Source organism: Corapipo altera, unplaced genomic scaffold, assembly GCF_003945725.1.
Source record: "Corapipo altera isolate COAL_440 unplaced genomic scaffold, ASM394572v1 61553, whole genome shotgun sequence".
Taxonomy (NCBI): Eukaryota; Metazoa; Chordata; class Aves; order Passeriformes; family Pipridae; genus Corapipo; species Corapipo altera.
In genome coordinates this window covers 981,449-1,006,054 of record NW_020884918.1, presented here as the reverse complement: position 1 = coordinate 1,006,054, position 24,606 = coordinate 981,449, and the positions used below count along the sequence as shown (strand labels likewise).

Here is a 24,606-nt window from a genome sequence, read left to right as displayed (position 1 = left end):
GGTGCTCAGCACAAGGATGAACTCACCTTGGAGGAATATTAGATGCCTGGATGCCAGGCATAGCTCTAGTTTATCAATATTAAAACAAACAAACAAACAAAACAAAACAAAAAAAAAGAAGAACCCACACCTAAAAAACCACAAACCAGTACATACAAGAAAACATCCCCCAGATTTTCACCTTCTTCCTTGAAGTGTATAAGACCAGTCCTCTTCAGCCTAAAACGACAGAGGAACGGCAGGAACAGCGAACATGAAAAGTAACAGTTCACTTAGCAGGAGAGCAGGCTCCTGGTGTTCGAGGTCTCTGAGAAGCCTCTGTCAAATGGCAGATGTTGCACTGGTGATCAGGCTTTGCTCTTGTTGGATTTAGCACAGTCAGAGGATTTCAACTGTTCTAGTCAACTGTGAAAGCAAAGTTTCCTTTTTTTTTTGTTTTGCTATAAATCTGAGAGAGAGAGAGGAAAATAAAATGCCCATCTTCGAGATACAGAGAAGTGCAGTTTTATTTATGTCATAATGGGAAATATTTTCATCTTGCAGATCCTTCTCTGGATGCCTCTGATTTTGACATTGTTTTTATAATCTCTGTCTCTTTCCTTTGCCCCTCAGCAATATTCACTCTAGTTTATCTAAGCCCTTCTTCAGTCACCTGAATATATGTTTTAAAATTGAATTTCTTCCACAGAAGTAGCCCTATTATATTTTCTCTAAAAACTGGAAGGAAATTGCTTCCAAGAGGGTATATGGCAGCTTGGATTGCAAAGGCTACTGGCATCTTCTTTCTCAAGCTCCACAATATGTAGCCAGAGATGCCCTTATTGCTACTGGTCTTTTCATTTCTGAAATTAGCCATGTAACCAAAGGCAGTAGCTTATTTCATGGCTTTACTGGGAAGCAAAGGAGCCAGGGACAGCTATCCAGGCATTTTTACTTTGGCTGCAAATTGATTTTAGCTCTTGCTCTGGAGTTTGCAGCTGGCCTTTGGCATCTGGAATAGCATTGCTGAGGAGCATCCAGCACAAATTAAGGGCTGTAAAAACTTTGTTTTGGACATTCTCTCTACGGGAGTGAGTTTTACTCCCAGAAGGTGCAAAGGAAGGGTGGGATGTTGACTTCTCAGACCTCTTGGCACTTCCTCCAGAGCCCCTTGCAACTCTCTCAGCTCCCAGGAGTAGCCTTTTGGGGATTCATACTTTTAACCTCTCTTTAGAATTAGGAATGACAGAGCTGCCTAGATATCATATTAGAGGCGTGGCATAAATGCTTTTATTCATGGTTTGACACTCAAAGGCCACCGAAAGGCCTTAGGTTCGATGATTGCAGACCTCAGAAGACCTATGGAGGTGTCCGAGCTTAAACACTCTGCTTTTGAAAGTTCTGTCCTAAGAGATTTAATGAAAACGATGCTGCCATGTTGTTGATGGAAGCAGAGACAAAACCTAGGAGTCTGGTTCTCCAGATGCCTGCCTTAAACATCAGTTACATTCTCTCTCTTGCTATACTGCAGCAGATTATGGCAGCCTACTGGGTTATGGAAAAGTGCAGGGATTTCTGCTGAATTTGGCTAAGAGGAATTACACCCTGGGAAATCCAGTATATTTAGCATGGGGGGGGGTTCACATTTTAGGAAATTGGTTTCTTTGAATGTTAAGATGGGACAGTAGAAAAGCAAATTAAAAAATCAGAATTATTTTTAAATAAAAAAAATCCCTCACCAAAAGGTCCACATCAGCTCTGTTTCCCACTGCCCTGAGGAATCTACAAAGTGATCTCAGCTGTTAAATGTTAAAAACAGGGAGATGTCAGCCCTATAATAAGCATCTCTCCTCTCATTGTCAGCTCTCTTCTCTGGCCACAGCAGAAGCCATGAAGCACCTTTCTGGGCAGGAGGACGTATAATTTTCTGTATATAAACATAGTGGTTCAGGAACCTCCCTCTGCAATGCCATTTAGGAGCTGGAAGCCTCTTTAGATAGCAGTGCCTCTAAGGACCATTCAGTCTTGTAAGCAGCAAACAAACTAGTTAACTCTTGGCTTTGTATTCTCTGACATCCCATCTAACACCCTCCTTTACACCTGCAGCAGGGAGAGCACTGAGAAATGGTTGCCTTCACCCTGCTTTTTCTGCCGCTGCTCATACATGCATTATCCCTTCTAAACCTGGTATGAACCATAACTTGCTCAGTCACAGTGTCTAAAAGCTCATAGATTCCTCCAAGACTGTTTTTTTTACTGACTCCAGAGCTTCGTTTTGGTCATTGTTACCACATACAGGGGCAGATTCAATGCTTTCTAACTGATAAACCTCACAAGTTTTTTCTAACTGAGCTCAGCCTTTTGCCTGGACACCCACCAGCCCTTCTTGCAAGTTTCCACTGAGAAGCAGAGAATTCTTGCTGTGAACGTTATTGGTGCCAGTTAATTCCTGGTGGCTGCAGTTCCCTGTTTCAGTTTGAAGACTACTTGAAAATACTAGAGAATCTGTGAATATCCTGAAAAAGAACAGGCCTTTTCCAGTTTGCTTAGATAAACAGAGTTATTTGAATTCTTTTCTACCAGACTAAAATTTTCTAGAGACAGATTTCGTTAAAAGGAAAAAAGAAAAAGAAAAAAGAAAGGAAAAAAAAATTCTTGTTTTAGTCTTCCATGTGTCTTTTTGTAACCATAGTATGCTGAAGAAAAAGTCTTTTCCATCACTCCACAGCTCTTGATTAGTTTGGATTATCAATACATCCTGATTATCTACATGGAATTGCTTCAAGAATTATCAGAGGTGACATTAAATTGATTAATCTAGTAAAGCTTTTCTTGCAATTAGATTCATCCCATTTCCAATTACTTAAGCACTTGCCTGTTTTTTTTCTGTGGTGGACGAGGAATCACTGAGATGTTCTCACACACTGGGTGCACTTTTCCCCCCTTTGCAGAGGAGTTTATCTCAGAAACAGAAGATCACAATTCAGTGCTGTGTCTCCAACAGTGAGAGGTCACTGCTTCCAGACCTTTCAATGAGAGGGGCAGAGTTGAAAAAAATACCAGCTCCAAGTCAAAGTTGTAGAACACAGGCAAAGTTATCTTTTGACAAATTCAATTTCCCTATGGTCTTTTTGGTAATTTCCACTCGGAAAATGTACCAGTCTCTGGGCTATCCAGAGCAATGTTTTAAAGATGGTCACTGCTGCTTCATACCAGAGAGGTTCTGTGTTTGACTTGCTGGTTTACATTGCAGGAAATTTCTGGTTGCTCCCAGGGCAGTGATTCCATGTAAATCACCCTTTTCTGACTCTGTGCCATCTATAAAACACAGATAACAACTTTTCTCATGTACCCACACTTTAATCTAGTCCTTCTTGACAGCAAGCCTTTTGACCTCAGAGGAGCTGTACTGATTTACACCAACAGAGAGTATGCCTTGGAAAAGTTTTGCCCTGTTTTCCAGCTCCGTGGGTTAAGAACATGCCAAGTTTCCCTGAAATTAGAGATGTGGGTGACTAGTTGGCTGTGTAAGAGTGGACTTCTTCTGAGATGCCCATCTCAAAGGGGGAAGAGCAAGCTGTTTTGCCACAACCCCATGCTGTGTATAAAACAGGACGCGATAGAGTGAGATGCTTATCAGCTGCAGTGAAAGAAGAGGAAGAGCAGTGGAAACAGTAGGAGGGAATCTTCACAACAGCTTTAAAAGAAACACATTTGAAATACAATGAAAGGTCTCATTGGGCTGTAAAAAAAATAGAGAAAGGGAGAGAAAACAGCAACCAACCCTGCTGTTGTATTGTCTTGTTAACAGTGTGTCACCGAATTTAGCAGAAGGAAGTTTCTCCCACACATCTCTCCTCACACAACCGCAACTGTCACAACCTCCCGAGCTCTGAAGCACAGCTTTGATCCTGTGCAGCTCTGCCCCAGTTCTGCAGCACACAGAAAGGAGAAGAAAGGGGAATCACCTAGTAGATTTTCTGGGGGAACGAAGGACACCGTTTCCAAGACAGGGTTAATTGCCATGACAACAGCACTTCCCCAGCATCTTTCCTGCCTCTGTCAGAAGGGCCCCCCCTCCTCGTGTCCTCCTCCCCTCGCTGCATGTGTTGTGTTAATCTAATTTGTTCAGCTCAGTGGCTAAACAAATAACTGCAAACCTGGTGCTCATTCAGATGCATGGCGAGAGGGGGCAGCTCTCCGAAATGATATTTACTTGCTTATCTGATGATACACAACTTGTGTAAGAAAGGACAAGGCCTGGGAAGGGAGCAGACGGAGAGCAAGGTGAGATAAAAGTGAAGGGGCTCCCTAAGTGCCGACTGATTTGTGACTGTGTCCTGCTGCGGTTGGGCAGATTGTACTGAGCAAAGTTGGTCATCGGAGCGTGATGTGGAAAGGCTGTAGAGGAAATCTACTTCCAAGGATTTCCACTGAAGTCCCAGCAGCGACTGACAAAACTGCTACAGAAAAGGAAAAAGGTTTCCTGGGATCACTGGGTCCCAGAACAGAACTTGTAACAAAATCTGCTCCAGGCAAGACCTGGGCCTCTGAGCAACTTCGTGAGATTTGTGACCCGAAGAAGTGTTTGGTCTTTTCAGTTTATTTTCTAGTTTACTAATTCCACTTGTGACTAGTAAACCTGTTTCCCTCTTTTTAGGTACTTTTCGAGTTCTCAGAAATCCTCAGGGATGCTCAGTCTTTCACAACTATGTCATTTGATTGGCCTAAACTTTGAGAATTGTCAATGAAATTTCTTCCCATAATGTCTTCTTTCCCTTGATTTCCAGAGGACATACATTCTTAGATTTAGTTCAGAAAATCAGAAATAAGCTCCTGGAGCCCAGCCTACACATGGTCCAAACAGCCTATGATCATATGCCTTACACTATGTGCATCTTTTCTGAAGTGTTAATGTTCTCTTTGGGGCAGAGTAGATCCCTCCCAGGAAGCGAGGCAGAGGGAGCACACGGGGGAGGGGTACCAGGCATGGAATTGGGCACCTACATGCAAAAGTTGTCTTGCAAATTGCTGAGTGCCTTGAGCATCTGTTGCCAGTGTGGAGGGTGCAAGTACCTCCTCTTCTTTCTAAGCCACTCCTTTGTATTTATTTTTGCCAATGAACATGAATTTGTTCATCAATCCAATAGAACCAGTGATATTTCCAACCAAACTGGTGAGCCATAATTGCAACCAGGCCATCCTCAGATTTGAAATGATTTTTTCAATATGTTTGTGCTCCCTGGATTCAGGATAATCTGAGGGACAAGGGAACAAAGTCCTATCCTACAACCTCTCCCTCACCTACCTGCACTTTCTGAGCATCTGTTTCTCCTGCTAACACAGCCTGTTATACTCAGGATGAGCATTGACTGGGGTCCCAACAGTTGTTACAGCACTATGTTATGTATTACTAGCAATAAATAGCAGACCACTGCTGCTAAATGCTAAATATGTTTTGTTTTCCTTTGCTTCACTAAGCAGAAGAAACACCTATCAGGTCAGGTCTATCCAGACCTGTAAGAAAGGACTTTCTTAATTTAATGTTAATGTGAAGTCTGCTGCAGTTAAAAATAATACCTTTGTTAGAAACACTGCACATTCAAGTAAAATTCAATGCTTCTCTGAGGACTGATATGTCCACACAGTTACACTAGTCTTACATTTTAAAAACAAGATGATCTACTCCCTGTCATATTTTGAGGGAAATTAACAAGCCGCAATGTTGGTCTTGGAATGGTTGATTTTTTAGTGCTTGTAGTTTGGTTGGTTTTTTTCTGCCAGAATTACAGCTGTGTTCTCGGAGACCCTACTTTGTTTGGAGGTAGGTATCTTTTCTGTGGAAAGAACCTGAGATGATACTTCAGCAGTCCTCCTTTCTTTCTTTCAGCTGTTTCATGTTTTGTTTTCATTCTCTTCTCTTTCAATATTTCTCCAATCATGCCAGATTTGGGGAAGATATGAAAACTTCCTCTGCAAATCTCCTGCTCCCCTTCCTTCTTTGCAGCATGGGATTTTGCCATCTCTGGCTTCATAGAGAGAGAGAGGTGACCAAAACATCAACATGCTAATCTCAGAGCCCCAGGCCATTTTTCTTACTGTTGCTAAAGAACACAGCCCCACTGGCTGTGCCCTGAAGCTCTTATAGCAAGGAACTGAATTTTGATACTCTCTTTCCCTCTCTTGCCCTTTTTTTCTCTGCCTTATTTTATAATTATATTTATTTGAAATTGAATTTTAAAGGTTCAGTCCCTAAAGGCAGTGAGATGTAATTTCTGGTGGATATTAAAACTGTATAAAACTGCTCATATATCCCCTCATGAAGAACAGCTGGTATTCAGAGAGGAGGAGAGAGAAAGAGACTGACTCTAACCTTCTTGCCAGCTATGCAAAAGCCCAATAATAATAAATAAAAAGTTATTATTTTCCCTTGAAAAAAATAAAGCTGAGGTTACATGAAGCATAAATGTTTGCTGTTTAGATTAGAAACAGATATTCAACCATACAATTTAAATTATTGCCATTAAATTCAATACCTTGATGTTGCCCTGCGCTGGTGAAAGGTCTTGCATGGAACAGCTCAAGCTGTTGCTGTCTGAGAGTGCAGGATAAGGGGCAACCATGAAAACTGGGGCCTCACTGTATTGTGTACAGTGGAATCCAAGACCACATTATTATCCAGGATCCATATTCTGATGCCTATATTTTTAGTTCATCTCTTTCTCAAAGAAGTATTGAAACAAAAGGGTGCAGATAAAAGTGTATTGTGTTAACCTGCACGTATGTGACAATAAGGCCTAGGGTTTACACTCACACACGCAGAGACAAAACAGACAAGAACAAGAAATACTGGGACACAGATTAATCAGTGGTGGTGTTCACTTGATCAAGGTAGATTAGGTCCATACAGTGTAGGCTTCTATTCCTCATTTCCCTTCACAGATAATGGAGAGGTGAGAAGGACAGATGGTGAGTTTTAGGGCATGACTCACACTGGCCTTGAGCAGACACCAGTGTTTAGTTGGATAAATTAAACTCCAGGCTGGTGTGGCTCTTGGTTCCATGTCCAGTGGCTGTGAAGAGAGCCATGGATGAGACCTGCACAGGTTGTGCACTCTTATTGTTGACAGGTAGTTACGTTGGCTAATACAGCCAGTGATCTGCTCAGTGTTTCAGTGGCAGAGACAAGGAAGGAGCTCAAATCTCTTGGCTTTGAATCTTGTGTTTATCCTTCACCTACTTCAACAACAGGGAAATTATTTTTCTGATTTAGAGTGATGGTTATAACATTTTATCTCATACAGATGCATAGCTTTGGCTTTTTTTGTCCCCATTTCTGTTGCTTTTCAGTTAAATTAATGAGATTCATTTTGCACTGAAAAAAGCTGTAGAAAAACAACAGTGTCCTCTGCAGCCAAATACCCCATTAGTGTGAGGGCTGAAACATCTCCACTTGCCCTACTGGGCCAGGGGGCCACGAGTGTGACTTGGAAAGGACAGATTCCTAGAAGGCTGTGCAGAGGTCTACTCGCCTGATCAATAATTCATTAGGTACAATTTGTAAATAAATGAGTGGAAAATATCCTTTCTTTTCTTCTAATCATTCCAACTAATCTGCTGATCCAGAGAACAGACAGCTTGACAGGGAATGTTATCTCACACTCCTTGCATAGGAGGAAGAGGTCAAGCTTCTTTTTCAAGTCTCACCTCACAGACTTTGGATGGATTTTGGCCCAGGAGGTGTCACTTGAGCCATTCATCTCCAACTTTAGCCCGATTTCCTTGACAAATCACTGTCCTGAGCATCTCACCATTTATTTTTAATATCTCAGCTCTTTACTCTTCTATAGAGGCCTGTAGAAATATCATATTCAATCCAATACAGCCATGGGAGAAGTGGAAAATTCAAATATGGTGAAGGAACAGTCTTTTTAGTGTAGTGGATGAGGGTGTTCTCTGCCACTAGTCCACTCTATAGCCACAGTCACATCTCTTAGCTCCTCTTTCACCTTTCCCTTGCCTCACCTATTTTGACTATATTTTCTTGTACAGAACAGCTCAGCTACCACTACCAGCATGATATTGCAAACACAATCTGCCCCATATTACCCAGGAATATATGAATCCCTTCCTCCTCCACATATACAAGCATTTCCTCCTGAAAATGTCAATACTCTGCAGAAACCCATCTGTTTTCAGACCAGTCTTGTAGGATTTCACTACTGTAGGACAAAAGACAGGTTGGATAAAAAGGAACTTTTTGGCTCTCCAGCCAACAGTCTCTAGAAGGAAGGTAAAAGCAAGACTTTTGTAGCTCCATGTTGAAGAAAAATGCTCAACTTTTGGACATTAAGGTGATAGTCCCAACTGAGACCAGAGAAGAGGAGTAGGATCTGAGTAAGATGTTCTTCCCGACATTTATGTGGTGACTTTTTCCGCATAATATCTGTAACAGAGTACAACCCTGGTTTTTTGGCATGTGAATAATTCTGGCCTACCAGTGTTATTCCTTGCCCTACCTTACAAGGAGGGAAATGAGTTAATTCCACAGTGGTACTGTCTCACTAACCTGACATATTACTGTAGAATCATTTAGGTTGGAAAAGACCTTTTTAAGATCAAGCTCAACCATTAACACAGCACTTCCAAGTCCACCACAAAACCATGTCCCTAAGCCCGTTATTTATCCATCACAGCTATAAACAGCAGCCTGTGATGTGCTTCACCCCTTTCTAGTCCCCTGGGAGAGCTGGTTTCCTCCTCCATCATTGCAGTCAGACTGGAAGTTGAAAGGAAGCGTGAAACCTCGTGTCTCATCCCCTGCTACCAAGCAGTAAGACTGAACAGTACACAACGTTCTTGTATTTAAATATCTGTATTTCCATACACATGAGCAAGTGTACAGTGGCAGAGATAAGGCACCATTTGCCCTTTGTATTCCGGTCACCTGACCTTCTTTTTCATTCCATTGATCTAGAAACACATAATATTATTTAATTAGAAATACATTTTTATCATCAACAATAATACTAAAAATATCAACTTGCTTCTTTATTCCCTTTGTTTTCTTGGAAAAGTTAAACTGTAAATTAAGTCTGATTTAGCTTTTCTGAGAAATCTTGCCGCGATGAAGATTTTGCAGTGACCTAAAGTAGCTCACATTGGTTTGAACTCTGCAGCCCCCGGTAGAAAATGCTAAATTACCCTCATTTTGCCAAAAGCTGATCTGTTTATCCTGCAGTTCTTGGAGATCTCTTGGACTCCCTCTGGTGGCTCGTCTACCACGATGTGAAAGGAAGGAAAAAGAAAAGTTGTTTACTCGGTGCATTACATCTGGGTGCTGTTTGTGCTGCCGCTGTGGCTTGCATTAATCTCTCTTACTATTTCCTAGGGCTGTGTCATCCTCCCTCTACCTAGTGATTTTGAGTCAAAACTCAGAAAGGGCGTGATCAGCTCAAGGTATTTTAATACCTGGTTAGTGGAAATAACAAACCTAATCCTCAATTCCCCATGGCATTAAAAAATAAAGAAATAAATGTCAACATGCACATGAATGCCCAGATGTTTGCATCAGTGCCTGGGGAAATCAGCTGGATAGTAAAGCTGTAAGGCAGGACTCAGGTTATTCCTTCACTACACAATCTCCTACATACTGCCATTGTCCACAGTAGGATACTCCTGTGGTTTAAAACCCAAATGAAGAGTGTTATCCATGTACTCAGAGAATCTGGGAATTCGTCTTGAATAACGATACAGGCAAACATACTTTTTTTAAATTTTGTTTTGTTGAAGGGATCTTTCTTCATGAAAACAAAAAACACTAGTGTTATTTGCAGCACAGCTGTTTTGCTTTGTTTGATACTTTCCCTTCCAAATTTTTAAGTCAGCTCTTTCTTTTTGTTGTTGTTGTTTTTGTTGTTGTTATCTTGGTTTGATGGTTTTGTGGTTTGGTTTTTTTTCTTCTGGTTAGTTTCACATGAAACTGGACGCAGTTTTCTGTCGAACCCATCCCGTGTTGTGTGGCAGCTCAGATTCTGGTGAATCTGGCTTAAATCTGCATTTAAAGTCAGTGTATTCAGAGAGATATTAAAATATTCTGGTGATACATTCTTGTTTTTAGTTCTGATAATGCCAGCTCAATCTTATCCATGGTATGAGCTTTTACACAACTCAGAAACTAGGATAAGTTTTCTTGGCACAAACACAGATGCAACAGTAAATCTCTTCAGAGTATGGGGACGACTAAAGACTCCCTACATGAGCTCAGTGAGCTCCTAAACTGGCAGGAGTAGCTTCACCTGCGTCACAGTAGGGATCAGGGATCTTCTACTTGTAGTGTTGCCCACAGAAGTCTGCAGTACAAACAAAGCCTTTTCCACTTCCCCACTCAAGCTGAGTTTCAGGAACAGGGTTTGTTTAAATGTCTAAAAGACAGATATTTACATCTGAGCTGATTATCAACACCCCTTCTAGGGTCAGCGGAGGGAATGAGTAGCCTGTCTGTCCTTAAAATAATCATCTTAAATACTTGGTTCCAATGACAATCCATTCAAAATGATTTATCTGTAATGGGAAGACTATCTCAAATTCAAATATCAAATGTTTGGGTGTCAGAGTATCTCAGAGGGGCCCAATGCTTATATTTAGGGAAAAAAGTGACTTTTGCTTTCCAGTTCGGGATGAAGTGCAAAGTGTAAAATATATTTTTCATTAAATCTGCTCTATATCAACAGAATTTTACATTATATGATGCATTGTCACCTAAGAGTATGAGTTGGTAAAATCACAAGTGTTCAGGGAAAACATCGTGAGGGAGGAGACCTGTTCAGAATGAGCTTCCTTGACTGACCATTTAGCGTGTCTGTGACAACACCTAAAGTGCTGAGAAAGGAAAGAGATACACAGTAAATGACACTTGCAGCACCTTGAATGAAGTCAGACTGGGTAGTTGATTTTATATATACATATATGTGTGTGTATATATATATATATATATATATAACATTATATATACTATTGAGAGATATTTTTTTTTTCATTACAATAAGTACTTAGAGGTGTGGACTTTGCGTATTGCCACCAATATACAAGTCCCTTTGACCCAAGGAATCTTTAACCTATTTTGTTACAGTAGTGTAATTTTTTTTATATTTTCCTTTTCCAAAAACAGGAAAATAAACACTCTGCAAATAAAAGTTCACATATATTTTAAGTAGTTCTTTTGAGATCAAAACTGTGCAAAATACTTCATGGAAGGTATTGGGAGATACAGCAATGGCTCAACAGAACTTGTCCAGAAGCTGCAGCCATGTTGTGTTCTTGCAGGGAATACTGTCTTCCTTCGTTAGAGAAGCTCCTGAAATAGTTCTCCATTAATGTACTTTGACCTGGTTTCATAGAAGTCAGTGCCATTGCACTGATTTGTGCATCTAATAATCATTCTATTGTCTATGAAGAAGATAACTCCTTATGGGCCTGAAGCTCCTGAAGACAGGGAGATGACTTCAGAGGACTTAGAAGCAGGCCCTTGTTAAGGTGTGGTTCATTATAAGCAGAGATGGAAATACTCAGCTCTCATTTCACATGAGCAGGAGCATAATTGGGACAAGGATTGAGTTTCTCACCATTGATTACTGATGCTGATCATCTGGTGCCCCTTTCCTCTAACACAACAAATTCTACAGCAGGGTTTCTCCTCTCGTGGGGAATAACCTCACCCCGGGTCAGGGAAAGAATGCTAGAGGGAGGGTGGAGAGTCAAACCCCACGTTTGTAATCTCCAGACAGAGAAATACATTTCTGTGTAACACAAGTGGGCCATTAAACTGCTGGAGGTAGCTGGAAGAGCTGCTCGCAGCAGTTCCTGGTCACTGGCCAGTTGGTGGATTAAGGATGGCCAGTGTGACATGCTGTTTGCCATGCACAAGGCTCCTTCCCCCACAGAGGGAAGGTCAGGGAACAAACCCAGCTCCCTGTACCAAATATCTGCATAACAATCAAACAGATCTATGGAAATGCCAAAATTGCACATGCAGATCCCTGGGAGCAGGCCTGGGGAGCAGAGGAGCAGCCACCCTCTCCGCCCTACTGTCTGCTACAAGGCAGACCTTGTCTGGTGAATTTTAAAGCATCTGCTGCCTTCGGAGAGGGAGACGTGAGAGGATTATTTTTCCCCATTTTCATTTGCTTTCAGGTTTCTCTTGAAGGCACTGGAAAAGGTTTGCCTTGATACTCACTGTTGAGGTGTTGTTAGAGATTTCCCCCATGGCACGTGCCAGTTGTTTTTACATACCTGTCTGTTAACACAGTGCAGGGAATCTCTTTGGTGGCTCAGGCTGAATCAAGAATGAAGACTTCAGTCTTTTCCTGTATAGTTATCAGAAAACAGATAGTGGGCAAAATATTTCTATGTGCACAGAGTTCTGCTTGTTCTGCTGATTGAGGGATACAGAGGACACTTTTTCAGTCTGAGACTTACTGACTTAAACTCTGTTACCAGAAAGTCAAAATAATTATCAAAATGGTCCATTCTATCTTGAAACACAACACCTAGGACCCATAGCTTGAGGACATCAGAGATGTAAGATCACAGCACAGTCCCTGTTGAAGATGACTAAGATCATTCTTTATCAGATTTTCTTTGTGAAGTTTTGCATACTTACTCCAACCGAGCTTAAAATGATCCCTCTCTCCCTTTTTTTTTCAGCCACCAAAAGGCTTACATCTTCCCAAGTCTAGTCAGATCTCACTGGAGTCAGTCTTTTAACAGATCTCAATTACAAATCTTTAAGAAATACCCCCAAAGTGAGATGGTCATGGCCTTGAGCTATCTTCCATGCATTTCATTACACCTACTATCACAGAGAGAATTTCGTGGATCTCCAGATACCTTTAGGATGAGCATCAGTACTGGTTCAGGCACACAATTAGTGTGGGATATTTAGAAGTATTTAATTGCATCTTTGGGGAACTGTTTATGTGTATCCCATATGTTCCCAGTCAAAGCAAACTTCACCTGCTCCAGCCAAAGTTCTTGTCTCTCTGAGTTGTATTTGAGTGACAAGAACCACAAGCCATCCAGCATGTCAGGTAGCTCAGATAAATGGAAACTATGAGTGGAAACTGTGTGATTCAAACCCTGAAGATGAAAGAGTTAGGACTTCCTAAGGATCCCTGTACTCTGGTGAATTAGGGGTACAGGCTCAAGCACTGACAAGAAGGTGACACTGCTTGAGCAGAGGAGTTGGACAAGATGACATTCAGAGTTCCCTTCCAACCTTAACTATTCTGTGATTCTGTGGCAAGGGTCTGTCCATACTATTTTGCTGTTAGCATGCCTCTTGCTATGTTTTGTGTCCATGCTTGTTATCACTCTGCCATCATCCCCAGGTATAGTCTAAGGGATGACACAGATTGTTTCAGGCAAGTGGGACTCAGTCCATTCAGTTTTGGGGAGAAGGTAGAAAGTTTAACTACACATGTGCAAGGATTTCATGCTTGCAAGGTCAAAGAACAGTCCATGGCCTTGTTTAGTTTAGTAACGTAGATATATGGGAGCCCAGAAAAGTAGGTTTGAAAGATTTTCACTGGCTTATTTCTTCCTAAACCCAGGAATTCAGATTGCAAAGAGGCGTAGGCAGGGGCACAGTCTCGTGGTCAGGAGTATGAAGTCATAGAATCCAAATGAGCCTTGGATTGCACATGGACTGTGTCTCCTCAAGGGGTGTAGACAAAGTACAGCTCAAGACAGACAACCTTTACTATTTTCAAAGTTCATTTCAAGGGATCTGGGGAGAAGGAAATTGTCCTGTAACATACCTTGCAAGGGTAACAGGAGCTGGAGACCTCCTGTGTGCCTCTGCACAGGAGGGCAGAGGAGAAGTTTGTGGGGTGTTTGGACTTCTGCTCCTGAAGCACACAGCCGTAACTCAGCTTCTGTCCCCTGTACAGCTCTACACATGCAGAGAGAAGCCTGTTCATCCACCGTGTGCCCTTCTTTCCCTCTTTCTGGTGCAAACATATGTGCATTTACATGCTCTGCTTTTTCTGCATCCTCCTCACAGCCCCTGCCCTCTCTCCCACCCACACGCTATAAAAATCTGCCGCTGATCCAGTTAGTAAAAGGTGAATTTTTCCTGCCATCTGGGTGTTCAGTGGCACAGATTCTCTTGGCCTGCCTACACACACTTGCAGGCGCGTTACACCCTCCTCTTTCCCCTTCCTCTTTCTCTCCCCCTCCCACGAGCTGGCAGCAAAAACAAAAGGGAAATCTTCAAAACCACTATGTCAGCTGCCTGTGTCAGTGTGGGTTGAGAGGACGGATCACAGCGCACTCATCTCCCAGTAGACAAAGGGGACTGTATTTCAATAAATTTACATACTACAGAAGACTGTGTAAGAGATTGCTTTGGGGAGCTCTCTGCCGAGTTGCTTTGGGGACGCCGAGCCCTTGACTTGCTCAGGAAGGGTTTGATGCCACCTGTTCTAAAACTCTCATGTTCTCCACATCCTTTTAATTTCAATACCAGTGTCCGTTGTTTGCTTCACAGCATAGTTTTGTTTTCTTCCAGTTTGAAGGAAAGACTGTTTATTTATAGATCTGGAAATGTTGGCTCTGGGCTTGCTCTCAGGGAAGAGCAGTGTTAGCTTTCCTCTGGGTAGATCCTGTACACACCTTGCTCCTGACCTGCTTGGGTCTCACTGAAAAATCAAGACCTATCTTGAGTGGATCACTCAACATCTCTGCCTTCCTTTAATTTTTTGCTTCTATTCTGATTAAATCCTGTGGAAATATTCTAACTTAGGAGAGCAATCTGGGAAAAATATAAGGTGTCACTGAAAACAGCATTTATGTGTTCATTTCACTTTTCTTGAACATTATGTATAATTTTTTCCTGTGAAAAGATAATATTGAAACACTTTTGAAACTGGCTGTTCAGTACCGATTACATCTTTTTGTTCAGAGAAGAAGAAATTTTCCTTAGACATTTCTGCATTTAAGTATTTCTGAATTGCATATTTTTACAAGACATGAGCAGTGGTTGCCTTTTTTTTCTTTTTTCTTGGCTTCAAGAGAAGGGGCAGCTGTAGAAATAGCAAAATTGCCTGTGTTTTCTGAATCCCTCATGAAACATTGCTTCCACTAGGACCTTAGCCGAATTGATCATAGGCCTAAAATGCCATCCCACAACAGCACAAAATATGGGGACTGCCTTCCAGTTAGTTGCTGTTGTTGCTTATTGGAGGAGGTTGGTGTTGTTCCGGACTTATTGCAGTTATCACCTCCAGATGGCACAGAGAAGACCATGACTGCGCAGTCTGATGAAGTGTAACTCACCTTTAGGCATAAGATATTCCTTTTCCGTGTTCCTATGAGCTCAGACTGATGGAAAAGTCATCCTACCATACTCCTCAAGCAGAGGAAGATTATCTTCACCTAGCGACACTCTTGGAGCTTAGAGCTGGGAGTAGAAGGTTGGTTTAAGGAACATATGGAGAGAGGAGCTAGTCAACATTTCGTACGCCTGCTGCTGACATGAAAGAAGTGGCTTCAAACTCCCTCTTAGGCATGAGCTTTCTGTGTGAGAGGCCAATAAGCCTCCCTGTGGCTCAATACCCAGTCTAAACGATGAGGATACAGCCCACAGTGGAGCCCACAGCAGTATGGATGCTGGTGACATGTACCATGAGAAATGGGATGGGTGCATTGCTAAGAGTGGACAAAACAGGGGTTTGATCCAGTAGCAAAGTACCACATGAAACACACCTCCAAAAAGAAGTAGCAACCTGCTGCTTCAGTGTTTACGTGGCTCTGGAAGTGCATCATGTACCCAATCCATGGAAGGGCAAGGCCTGGAGCAAGAGGCTCTGAACCAGGTCATTTTAACACTTCCTGACAGAGGAGCATTCATTTAATGCAGAGAGCGAACAGTTGAGCAGTTGAGTTTAGAGAGAAACACCGTAATCTATTACGGGGCTTGGGCCACCATTGATCAATATGGTAAAGTCAATAATAGCTTTTGATTCCAGCGTATTAGGCTGACTGTCAGATTCATGTTTATTAGAAGTTTTCGCAAATAAGTCAGACTTGAAGGAAAGAGAATATGAGTCAAAACTCCAGGTGGAAGGCTGATTTTCTCTTTTTTTTTTTTCCCCTCAGGGTTGCTGTAGAGTCATGGAATCATAGAATGGTTTGAGTTGGAAGGGACCTTAAATACCATCTAATTCTAACACCCTGACATGCTGCACAGCTTTCTAAGGAGGGGAAAAAAACCTACCATTCCATGTACAGAATAAAAAGGAAGTAAAATCCATTTGATTCAAGTTTTCAGTTAAGGAGAATGAGGATTATCTGGGGGTTAAATTTGTAATGACCAAAGCCTCATATCTAATCGTTTCCCCCTGAAAATTCCGTCTCTGTAAATAAGTCAATGTCTCAAATGCTTCTTGAAAAGAAAGAAATAAAAGCCCAAAATACTTTAGGCATTCCACATAACATCAAAGAGAAGTTATAACTGTAACATGAATTTATTTTAAAATTCCAGAAAACATGAGGAGTGTTATATAAATAATACAATTAAAATAATACAGCATGTTTTAATGAAGAAATCTAGAATCCTTTTTAGATCCATCACATATGTTACTACTTCTTAGTTTTAAACCAATGAATTTAGAATATTTTGACTGAAAAAAATGTTGTGAAAACACTAAATATATAAATACTTCAGTTATTACAGATATTATACTGGTAGGGGAAAGCGGAAGAATGAAGGTAAAAATATAGAACGGTTTGAATTTAATCTTCTCTATCTTTTTCAATCAAGCATGTCCCAAAATACTTCCTGAGAGTTAAACAATACCAGTACAGAGACAGCGAATTAGAGAAAAAGGGGAATTAAAAGGTATAAGGAAAGAAAACAACTATAATAGAAACTAATGGGAATAGACAAGAAAAAAAGGGAGGTTTTACCTGATGTCAGGAAATATGGAATATAGAAACAAGGCCTGAACACAGCAGTGACAAGATTGTTTTAGAGGCACACACAGAAGGTCTGTCTTAGATGAAATTAGAGTGATAGGAGCTAACAGAGGCAAGTGAGATTTGTATGATCGGTAGAGAAACACACACAGCAGCACTTCGATTTTAGTTCTTATTTTTTAATCATCAACAGAGGTCAGCAAAATTAAATCTCTCCATTACAAGGAAAAGGCTCTTGAATTAACAAAGAGGTGAACAAACCTGTTGGAGAGTAAGTAAGTCTGTGCGTCAAAGTTCAGCCTTGAAGGAATATGTAAGAAGAGCTACTTTCGTCCTTATCTGAGTCTCCTCTGAGACGTTAGTGCATCCAATGCATTTTAAAATTTGATGGATTTCTGTGGTCCTTATCTTCTTTGTTCTGCTGGTGCTTTGCCCTTCTGCTTTTCTTTGATCACTGCTTAGGATCAGTTTTGTGTAACGCTACTGGGGCAGAGTGTGTTGGCCGCCTTGCTAGCCGATGACCCAGCAAGAGTGGTACAAGGACATTACATAGAGAAGAGTTTTTCGAGAGATCCTGGGTGAACAGGTTTATCATAATTTATGAACTCGCAGAGAAGGGAGCTTTGAAATCTTCCTGTGTCCCTTCAGCATGTAACTCACTGGGTTTATACATGTTGGTAGGTTCATGCATTTTGGTAAGATCTGACAGTCCTGGAGCTTAAATGGCACCCCGGAATAAAAATAACAGGCTCTCGCTATATGCCAGTGGTGGTTTTAGTCAAGGACTAAAGCCTGTTTGGAGTAACATTATCAAACTGTTCTTTCATTCTTGAGATGGAGAATGGCTTCCAGCAGTACACATCAGCAATGCCTGATTTCACTGCTGGATTCTGTAATGTTTTACACACAAAACTTCTGCAAGTCTGAGAAATGAAAACCCAGGAAGTTTCTAAACTGCTGATTTCAGACACGAGAGTACAGCCAGGGGAAAGATCACTCTGTAAGTGCCATGGGTTTATACACTTTCCCCAAACATCTGTTACAGGTCACTGTCAGAAACAGGTTATTTTGTTACAGACTTTTAGTCTGACCCAGGATGACAGTTTTTACCTTCTGATTAATAGCATTAATCCAACATCACCAACAACTCCTATAAATCCTCTTACCTGTTCTTCAGCTCTTACCTACAAAACTCCAAGAATGGGAACACTACAAAGAAAATTCTCCTTTTCCTTGCAGTGGGTATCTCTAAATCCAATCCAGTCTACCAGGTTTATCATTCATTCTTCTTTAAGCCTTGCCCTTATCTCTTGTCATTCCCTCTCTCTGATCCAGAGCATTTTGTGAAAGGATAGATGGTTGAAAACTAGAGTGAGGTCCAAGATGGTTGTCGTTCCATCAGCAGAGGAGTACAGAGAGGTTTACATAGAATCACAGTACATTGTGTTTTCATTCCCATGTTGTCATCATGTCACCATTCAACAGAAGGTAACTTCCCCCTTTTTTTATTCTCCAAAGAAAACAGAGAGACACTATTTTTCAGCCTGCCAAACACATGTACTAAAGACAGGAAAGAAAACATGTTCATAACCCTACAATGCTTGGAAGGGTATAACACATATTTTCATACTGGAATAAAACCTAAGTTTGCATCCAAGGCTTATTGCTGTACCTATACCAGGATGTTTTCAAGCATGTATCTTGTGGGCACAAAACTGTGTTCTGTAGCACTGGTGAGACAAAGTGGATTAGTGCATTTTATTATCTTATGACTAAAAAAAATCATTCTATACATTTAATGTACATACATGAACTTGAAGCCAAATCCTTCCAGAGTTAGTCTTTCAAAATGATTAACAGGACTAGGTTAGTTTCTACACTGTGCTGTAAAACGAGATCTGGTGCTTCTTTTCCTTGTTTTAGTTGCAATTCTTTTCTATCTGATATTTTAGTGGAAAGAAGGAATATGAAGTTTTTGATGGTTTTCTTCCTGATGCTGATGGGTTTGATTGGTATACGTTCATATGACCTTTCTTCTTTTCTCCAAGTTCTATAGCCATCTACATGCAGAATGGCCTTTTTAGGGCATTTCTTGTGTGTTTAGTGCGACTGAGTCTCTGTTTAAGGTCCCCAACCACTAGCCTACAGGCAAGAATGAGAGAGAGAGAGAGAGTCCTTCTTTGTGGTAACTAACTCTTTACATAATGAGCCCTTTGCAAATTCTCCTTGCATACTTACCGACACCCCCGCAGTTACTTAAATGGGCATTATTGGTCACTAGGTCCCAAGGTCATTCAACAGAATGGGGTTGTTAAAAATAGGAATGAGGGTTCAAGGCACAGGGTCAAGAGAGATTAATTGAAAAATCTTCCGCAGGCCTGACATCATCTGTGGAATGGCAGTGCCCAGACACCTCCAGCTGCTGTTGCGTTTCTTGCGAATGTAAATGAATGGCTTCCTTTGTGGCAGTGGGGTGGTTTCCAGGCTGGGTTGTTCATTTTCTTTATGTTCTTTGCCTTTCATTTTATTTTTTCTTTCTTCCAGTTCATCTTCTTAAGTAGTCTTCTTCTCAGTGCCTTTTAGTCTTCCTTCCTGCCTTGTCCCCATCTGTGACCTTTCAGGTTGTTGAACAGATGCAATTAAACATAAAGTTCTGATCAGCTTTGTGAAATCAGGATCCAGAGTAGAGGAAATGGTGTTTCTTTTACCACCCAACTTCATGAAAGGGATGTCTTAGCAGGCAGTTCACCATCGCTGACACTTGAAAAAAGATTTCACAAATCAAACTGCATTACTTCCCTTGCAGACAGAATTGCTCACATTTGGAGGTAGGTGAGTATTGCTTTTCTTCAACCTATGTAAGACATCAAAAGTGTTTGCCTAAAAGGCTCTGTAAACCTATTCCTTCTTTTGTCAGCACTCACCCCTACTCTAACCCTCTGAGCTCTACTAGATCATGGCAAAAACTGAGATCTGAAGGGAGTTCACATAGGTCACTAGAATCCCACCTTTGAGAACTAACCACAAACCCAACCATGGAAAGTTTAGATGTTTTGAGGAGGGTGTCTTCTGTAGGGTGTCACAACTTGGGATTCATGGATAAATGTGTGTAATTAATACACATCTGACCTAATTGCCTAAACTCTATAGACAGACAGTGGAGAGAAATAGGCAATTCCAGAGAGTGATTCTCCTGACATCTACATTTGAATTAAATGGATCATCCTCTAGAATTGACTATTTCTCATGGGTTGTGAAGGTGACCTAGATGACTATCTCAGATGTAAATGCCAATACTGTAGATGACTAAATCTGTACCGATGATTCTGCTCTCAGTGTTCTGATGAAGATATGCCAGTACTGAATTGCTTCTGGCTATTTATGCCTTAGAAGAGCCTGAGATCAGGACTTGCATGCCAGGAGAACGCCCTTTCCCAATGTTGTTTTTTTGGTGACGAAACAAGACAAGCAAAAGAACATGTCCATTCAACGAACATGTCCGAATTTATGCATCTTGCCCATGGTAACCTTGAAATTTTGGTACAGAATTGGTAATTAGACTGAAGTGTCCTCAATCGTATTCCAGTATCTTACCCTTAAAATTAACTATTTTCAGAACATGCTATTTTCAGAGTTTGAATTTAGAATAATTTTAATTTGAGGCTTCTCACAGAGCTGGACAGATTTTATAACACGATGGCTTTAAGAAGTGTTGAATTTATTCCTTTCTCTGGTCAGAGAAGAGCTTTACCAGGGCAGAAGTCACAATGCAAATGCCAAATTCCCATCTAATTAGGGTATGGTTCTCAATCTGCCAGTCACAACTTTTATCAGTCACCTTCTCTTGCTCCGATCTGCTGTGGAGGATCACTTCTCTTTCTCTTTCTTCTTTAAAGGAAAAAATATTATTAGGCTTTGAGGGCTTAAAACTGTTGCTGCCTGCACATCGCTAAAAATAATATAAATCAGTGCCGAGGGACCACTTGTATTTTGGCTGCATGAGGAACTTTAACAGCAAAAGAAAAAGGGGAAAACTCATCAGTGCATAGATCTCAAAAACTAGGATGCTGTGTCTGCAGCCTTTCAGAAAGTTCAGAAACCCATTAAAAACTTTATTTTTTATTTTCTTTCTTTTGGCTTTTTCTCTCTGGTAAGTTATTCAACCCCAACACAGTTCTCATTCACACTTTTCACCAGGCTTGTAACAGAGCAAACAGGATCATCTCAAAATGATTGGTCCTCTAGAAATAAGTATGAAAAAATTGCAGGAAGAGATGTAGGTTTTAATTCTGCTTTAGACTCTGATTTCATACTTAAAGCTTACAATCACAGGTATAGGCAGCAGTGGTACACCAGCCAACAGTATGTGCTGGAAGGATAAGTTGTGGTAATCAGCATGTAAAGAGGAATACAAGAAAGGCAGCTTGAGAAGTGATAGAGAGGCAGAAGGAAGTCAGGCAACATCACCAGGACATGAAGAGTTAAACAGAGGTCCGTTTGCTTCAGACTTGACCTCTTCAACTTTCTGCATTTTATCCATGTCTGATGTGGCCTTTGAAACTCACCTGGAAGAGCTGAAGAGCTGAACAGCTCTTCCAGGCATCTTTTTTATAGACTCATTTGTAAACACACATTTAAAAATTTCACACTGTTAATGATTCCCTTGATAAGCTACTTGCTGAGGCAGCAGAGGATATTTAATGAATTTGAAATATTCCTCTATCCACCTCCATCCTCTTCCTCAGATGAAATATTGGCATTCAGGAGCAGATCTGACCCACAATTTGGATCTATTAGAGCCAACTGTTGAACCCAGTTCTCCCCTGTGACAATACCAAATGAAGTAGAGGAATGAATATGTTTAAAATGAATGCATCCATCTAGCCATTAAAGCACAGAAGATATTCTCTCACACATAAGCTTGAGATGCAGAAACAGTGATAAAAGCTAAACAATCCTTGAAGGCTACATAGCAAAAAAATGGAATGATCAAGAAAAATACTCAAGTTGTCCCAACACCCTGCCCTATGTCTTACCTACAAGACAGGCTTACTGACTGGATTTAGAGATCAAAGCCACTCACAGAGCTTCTTAGGGCTGTCTTAACCACACTTCTTGAATATCTTTTCTCATGGCTCATCCCTCCTTCATCCTTTTTTTTATTCAAACACACAGATCGTAAATCTTTTTAAGTAACATGATAATGACCAAAGGAATGGTTATGATGTCACTAAAATGAGCTATATATAACCAACCTAGTGTATTATTGGTGGCAGACAAGACAAGAAGATGGGAGAAAAGAGAGGGAGGGAAAGTGCTTGGAGTTAAATACAGATGTTTATTAGCTTCCTGCTCAGAGTCACTACTTGAAAGGTAATGGATCGGTTTCCTTGCAGTTCTTCTGCCCCTTCACCTTCTGTTGCTGATGTATTAGAAGTTTAATTTTGATAGCAGAAGTATTCCCCCCATACCCCCTTTGGTTTATACTAGAGATCTGCACTGTCTGACCTGTTTCACTGACATAGCACTATGGAGATGCTGCTAAGAGATATTAAAGTCAGGTATTACCAGCTCGATAGTGTAATATTATTTTCATCTCATCCTCAATAGATTGTCCCCATAGTGACATGCTGCCAATGTGAAATGAATGAATGGACCTGGAGAGGTTCATTGCACAGTGAGTAGAAGAAATGAAATAAATAAAGGGGAGAGAAATTCAATGTTAAGTAGGAACAGGGACATAGGATTTGGGAAGGTTGCATTTGCTCTTTTGCTAGAAATTGACCTAGTGATCGCGCAGAGTTGGGTTTGTGTCTGGAGGACACATGGCAGGAGTTTAAATTCTTCTTGACTAATGGAAATGGTTTGATTTCATGGATAAATTGATGAGAGAAAAGTAATAGCCCTGCTTCTGCTGTAAACTATCACTTGAAAGATCTGAGTTTGGTTCAAGGGAAAGCCTATGAAACCCTACACACAATCCTCCAAGTACTGAAGGATTGTACCAAACACCAAATCACCAATGTTTAAAATGTGAGGTATCATTGAATGTACTAAGCTGATCCATGGGAGATAAAGGTGGGTTTATGCTGCAGCCTTTCTTCATTCCTTGAACAGTGCATGTAACCTGTTTTCCCTTTTTTCCTCATTTCACTATCTGTCATTTGGGTTTAAACCTTGGCTCCTTCCCTGATGAAACTGAAATTTCTTAACTTTTGCCAGACATTTCCAAACTCTATAGGGCACTACATCCTTATACACACAGGCAGGGTCTGACCAAATGGTGGGAGGGGGGCAATTGTTGGTAAGGCACGGGTTGATCAGCTCATCTGAAGACTGGTCATGGTAATTGTGTTTTCTCAACCTGTTTCACTGGAAAAATTATGTAGTACTGCCATGGAGGTTCTTAAGTAGTTCTGACTTAATCTAAAACTTTAAATTTGGCTTCAAGGGGCAGGATCACAGTCTGTGTCTGTCCTTCAACTTTTGAACCCAGCTGATTTCAGATATATTAAGAAGTGGGGGTAAAAAGATTCAAATACATTCTGTTCTAATATGAATTTTGGAAACGGGTAGAATGGTGGGTGAAAGGAACTCCCACTGCTTCCAGAGAAGAAATAGCTAATTGATGTTCTCCTGTATTAGACATCAGAGAATCCAGTCACAAGAAACCCATTGGCAAACAGTTCTCATTATTTTCATAAAGTCTGAAATTTCTTGTTCCTGTTTAGGAACTAGGTTCAAATATTGAGGAAGGAGCTTCCAGCTCTATCTGTTATAACAGCAAACTGAAGTATACTGCAGAAAATTAACAGCATTAACAATAAACATTTTGCTAATGACCAGTAGCTTAGGCAACTGACTTTATGGGCCTCTAGGGAGCACCTCAAGACTGGCTTTGCATATGTACTTGGTTGAGCTTTGTGATGGATTTAGGCTGAAGAATCTCACTTCAAATTATTTCTACCCTTTCTTTCCTCTCTCTGTGTGCTGCTTCATCTCTCTTGGTACAACTCACACAGATTGCTGGAGAGAGTTGTCCATGGTTCAGATTGCTGCATTCAACCAGGATCAATGCAAACCAGTTCCATTTCCCTTGTTTTTACGGTCCAGTCTGTGCATCTGCTGTCCTCAGTTGGAAACACTTGTCTGTCTTCACACCCTGGACTTGTTGCTTCAACTGAAACCTGTCAGAATTAAAACGTTAAAGATGCATCTAATGGAACCTGCACCCAGTGAAATGCCAGTTAGTGCTTCACACAGGTATTAAGCTCTCTCAGCCAGGCAGGGAAACCAGCAGAGGAAGGACCCACTTGCCTGATTAGGTCTTGATGAGCTACTCTACAAGCTTCAGAAAAGAAAGCCTTACTCTTGTAACTCATCTAAATTAAAGTAAACAAACAACACAGTGTTCAAGTCCACACATACTTTTGCATCCCAGCTCTGTTCAGATAATTAAGATTCATATTTTCACTTTGTCATAGCTGTATAACCAGTGAATATCGCAGACTGCTCCCTGCGTCCCATGGGAAACTGATATCCACTTCCATTTGATAGGTGGAGACACAGCAGAGACAGAAGCAAAGCTGCCTGTGCTCTATAGCATGAGGATGATGTCCTGAGTCACAAACATCTGGGGTTGTAAAAGGA

General features: G+C 41.0%; 1 protein-coding gene and 1 long non-coding RNA gene across 17 annotated transcripts in view; one reads left to right on the top strand and one right to left on the bottom strand.

The window, feature by feature from the left end:
• The window catches only part of CELF4 (CUGBP Elav-like family member 4), a 700,139-nt gene that overhangs the window by 199,044 nt on the left and 476,489 nt on the right, over positions 1–24,606 (top strand). The window lies entirely within an intron of this gene.
• LOC113953203 lies at positions 9,184–15,389 on the bottom strand. The gene is made up of 3 exons (XR_003529774.1): positions 15,316–15,389; positions 12,271–12,344; positions 9,184–9,257 (listed from the first exon to the last, which is right to left on the bottom strand). It is a non-coding gene; the product is annotated as an uncharacterized LOC113953203 (long non-coding RNA).